At 36.1% G+C, this 4979-nt stretch overlaps 1 pseudogene; it reads right to left on the bottom strand.

Annotated features, from left to right (window-relative positions):
* Positions 1-420: 420 nt before the first annotated feature.
* On the bottom strand, positions 421-1927 carry LOC105817033 (annotated as a pseudogene).
* Between the last annotated feature and the right edge of the window lie 3052 nt (positions 1928-4979).

The following is a 4979-nucleotide window of genomic DNA, read 5'->3' as shown; positions in this document are numbered from 1 at the left end:
GAGTACTAGGAGTACTTAGGAAGGCCTTATAGACAATGTGACTGTGAGGAAATAATTATAATAGCAGGTCTGATTGATCAATCCTTGAATAGCTCCCAGGGAATCTTCAGTTATTATTGACTCTTGGCCAACTCTGGGAATGTGACCCACAAAATATTCTCTGTTACTGGTGGATGATGTTGTATATACTTAGAGCAATGGGACTCACTTCAGTACATTGTCAAGACTTATCAGAATCATTTTGTGCAAACATCCAAATTGTTGGGATCCTGAATTTCAGCTACCATGCTATGTCACCAACCCTACATAAAAGCTCTGGGCCCTGAGACTCAAGCACATGTCCCTGGGCAGAGATAATTCACATAGGTGCCTATGTGCCTAGCTATGTATGGGGAGAGTCATGGGATGATGGTGAGGTTCTTATTTTTTGGGGGGTGGGGAGTGGTTGATTCCAATTTCCTTTTCCTTTCCTTTCCTTTTTTTTTTTGGTGGGGTACAGGGTACTTTATTTATGGCATATGACAAAGTAGGACTCCCAAAGCCCCTTTCCTTCTTTAAAGGGTCTGGGATGGAAACTGTGTCAAGGAGGGGGGATGTTTTCGTGTGTTGGGATATGAATTGGGATGAAAAATACCCAATAGCAGAAGGTATCACATGTTCTTCTAGGGCTGGTGGTACAGAGGCCACCTTGGAGGCCAAGGGGAACAAAAGGTCCACCACTCTGTTGCTGTAACTGAATTCCTTGTCAAACCAGGAAATGAGCTTGACAAAGAAGTCCTTGAAGGCAGTGCCAGCCCCAGCATCAAAGGCAGTACAGTATCACTTTTAAAGTCACAGGAGACAGCCTGATCATTAATGTAGTCAAGGGTGCCCTTTGTGGATCCCTCCAATGCGTGCTTCACCACTTTCCTGATGTCATCATATTTGCCAGCTTTCCCCAGATGGCAGGTCCAATCTATGACCAATATGTTGGACGTGGGAACATGGAAGGCCATGCCAGCGAGTTTCCCATTCAGCTCAAGGATAATCTTACACACAGCCTTGGCAGTGCTAGTAGATCCCGGGATGATGTTCAGGGCAGCCCCATGGCCGTCAAGCCACAGTTTCCCAGAGGGGCTATCCATGGTCTTCTAGGTGGCAGTGCTGACATGGAATGTGGTTATAAGTCTCTCCAATATGCTAAATTTGTCATGGGTGATCTTGGCTCAGAGGCTAAGCAATTGATGATATAGGAGGCATTGCTAATAATCATGAGGGAGTTGTCCCAGTTCTCATGGTTCATGCCCATCACAAACATGGGGAAATCAGCAGAAGGGGCAGAGATGATAACATTTGGACTCCACTCTTTAAGTGAGCTCCAGCCTTCTCCAAGGTAATGAAGATACCAGTGGACTCCACAACATATTCAGTACAGCATCATCCTATTTGATGTTGGCAGGATATCACATCTGGAAGATGAAAATGGGCTTTCCATTGATGACAAGTTTCCCATTCTCAGCTTTGTGCCATTGCATTTGCCATGGCTGAAATTATACTGGAATATGTGGACCATGTAGTTGAGGTCAATAAAGGAGTTATTGATGGCAATAATATATAGTTTTCTGGAGTTATTGGCAGCCCTGGTGACCAGGTGCTCAATACAGCCAAATCCTTTTACTTTAACCCACCATCATGTCTCAGGGACGTGGCTGGCAGTGCATGAGAAGATACACCTGTCTGTCAAATGAAGAGGAGCAGAGAGATCATGGTGTTTTGAAAATGCTCCTATAGATGATATACTTTGGGTCTGGCTGTGGAAGAGAGGGTCATGTCTGGCTTGCACAAACTTCTGTGAGAATTGATTAGTACCTGTAGTTCTTTCTATCATTCTGATTCTGACTCCCACGTTAGTTTGAAGCGACCGTACCACTTCCTTCCAGCCAGTCATGGTTGATTAGAACAGTGTGAACACTGGAGTTTAAATGGATTCTGTTGTATTTTTTCTCTTGAGAATTAGGATTTAGGACAGAATGAGTCTCAGCAGTAAGATCTAAGTATGGGAAAGCACATATCCACAACTAGAAAGGATGTTTTCTATAAATGAAAGGAGAAAATCTGGACTGCAGAAAGAGAGAAGGAAGAAGAGGCTAGAGCAGAGGAGATAAAAAACCAACCAGCCTCAGATTCTGGGGTTCATGAAGGCAGAGGGCTAGTTCTGTCCTCCTGTGAGACCAATCTGTTCCTTTATTCTTGGATATTGTGACAATTCTGTATCACTCAAGAATTTTCTAGCTTATTTAAATGGGTTTCTTTTCCTTAAAACAAAATGATCCTTAATGAATGTAGACTCATTTAAAATGATCACATTACTGTGAATGACTGCATAAACTATGCCAAAAGGATTGGTTAAAAAAACACGAAAATTTCTATAGAAATAGGATAATACTACTGGCTTTTAAAAAACAAACAAACAAACAAACAAAACACATAGTTTTAGAAAGACAATACTAATAACGAAGTGGCAAATGGAAGGGATGAAGAACAAACAGGGAAAAGTGGTCTATTTGGAAAATATTTTAGATAAAATCATTAGGAAATACCTGTTTTCACACCTCATAAAAGAATGAAGTTTGGAAGACTTCTTTTAAATTTCAGGCTGAACAGAAGTTGTATATTTATTTCTAACACTTGAAAAAAAAATCCCCAGGGTGGTTTTCGTCAAATGTTTGCAGGTGTGAATAATTAAAATACCACACTTACTTTCGTTTGATTGTGTGAGCATTCTCATGTCTACAAGTGATTCTAATCAACTTCACTGAACATTGGGAGAGCCTCTATAATTAACACAATTTTATGTATAATCCTTAGAGTTTAGAATTATAATTCATATTGCATTCCTCATTATTATTTGTATTCATTTGAACTTCCATTTTTCTTAGGGAATAATAATTTACTAAATGATCAAAATTGTTTTCATTTTTTAAAATAAAACTATTTAGGAATGAATAGAAAATGGTCAGTGAAGTATTTCAAATAATAATCCATTCCCACACACAATAATTAATTAGATGAAATAACATTTCAAGTTATTTGTTCAAGTTCATTCTTTATTAGATTTTCTAGGGTCATTTTGGTGGGAATAAATTCTTCCTTCATCTTGCAACTGATACACTGTAGCTAAGAGCAGCAAGCTTATATTAGATGGCTATCTAGTGCTCAAGGTATATTTAGGTATCTCTTCTATCTAATCAGTGCATGGGACCAGGTATAATGTATAATACAGCTCAGTAGTGAAGAGAAAAGCTTTGGAGTTAATAAACACCAAGATTCAAACATTGACTGAATTTCCAAGGCTTAGTGTCATCATCTATAAATTGAAGTAATAATTTCTACTTCGTAGCATTGTTGAGAATTAAATGAGGCAATATATGTGCAGATTCTGGTGCATACTATATCTTAAATGCATACTTGCTATTATTATAATACTTATATAAATGGGCTTTTTATTCTCTGGAAGAGATTTTTACACTAAAGAAGCTAAGGTATTGTAATAAATTGCAGTCACATTTCTTGAAATTTTCACTTTATTTCAACTTGCTCAATTTGAAAAAATAAAATGGCATGGATGGGTCAAAAAATACAAATGCTGAATTTTGGAGGACAGGTAACATCAGTTACCTGATTAAATCTAATTATTTTCAACTCTGGATCCACTAGAACAATGAATCTCAAATCAGAAATGTTTTAGTGTCTCATAACCAGAAATTCCCATTATAAATTTGAGCTAATGTCTAGGAATCTGCATTTTTAATGAATACACCCAGTGGATTCTGAGACAAGTCATTCTCAACCCCTAGCCTGAGACTTACCACATGAGTGTGAGCCATCTAAGGATGAATGCTAAGTCTTATTCATCTCCCACACTTGGTGCCTGACTTTGTAGCTAACAGGCACTAACTATTCAATAAATAATGATGAAATAATATAATTAATGATTAACATACCCAATCAAAACTGATTGATACTGCTGCTATTTTGTTAATTATGTCCATTGTTAGTTGTACATAATTTGAATTTTTATTTTGATTTGTGATAGAGTACTCTTATATTCAAATTAGTTATTGTTATCTGTGACAAAAATGCAAATAAGGCAAATTTATTTATTTTAAAATATGAAAATACTTTGTACTACTTACATATGTTTATACTTATTCTTAGATTTCAAAACATTTGAAACATTATGATTTGAAATTAGAAACTACCCAGTTCTAATATGTAACTCTATGCTCACTTCCTCCCAGAAAATGAACTTTTCTTTCTAACTGATATAAAACAAAAGGTTAATCTCTTGTTTCCTCTTGAACACTAAACTGTAACCAGAAAAAGAGTAAACAGTTACACCTGAGTGTTGACAAAGCAGAGAGTGCAGGCCAACAGAAGAAACTATCAGCTGAGCAAGCAATTAATCAGGATATCAATAAGAGACAAGATTATCTGCAATACAATCAACAACAAAAAAATTAGCCCAAGTGTACGTTAGATTTGGCTGAGATACCAAAATTTGATTTTCAGTGAATGAATGCTCAATATGTCTCCTGAGAGTGATCAATATTATACATGAAAATAACATTAAAATTGTGAATCCCAATTTTTAAAATCAAATAATTTATTTTAACAGCATTTTTAAAATTTGCCAAAAATACTAAAGTTTGAATCAGTTATTGGAAAGGCCTCTAATACCAGCCCTGAACCTGTTAACATTGTACACTTGAATAAATAATTATATGCCAAAGCTTTTATCTATTTATTTTTACCTATATACCTCATGATGTTATTTTAATATTAAATTTCAAAATGTCTATGAATGTACTTGAAAATTGTAAATGAATAAACACCAGATGTCATTTTTATATTTCAAATATTATCATAAATTCAACTGTCTGCAGTGAACATTTCTTCATGTTACTTTTGAGATTTTCATTTGCCTGTAGTTATATATT

This window comes from Propithecus coquereli, unplaced genomic scaffold, assembly GCF_000956105.1.
Source record: "Propithecus coquereli isolate 6110/MARCELLA unplaced genomic scaffold, Pcoq_1.0 Scaffold392, whole genome shotgun sequence".
Taxonomy (NCBI): domain Eukaryota; kingdom Metazoa; phylum Chordata; class Mammalia; order Primates; family Indriidae; genus Propithecus; species Propithecus coquereli.
Note: the sequence above shows the minus strand (reverse complement) of the source record. Positions and strands in the feature narration are given on the sequence as shown.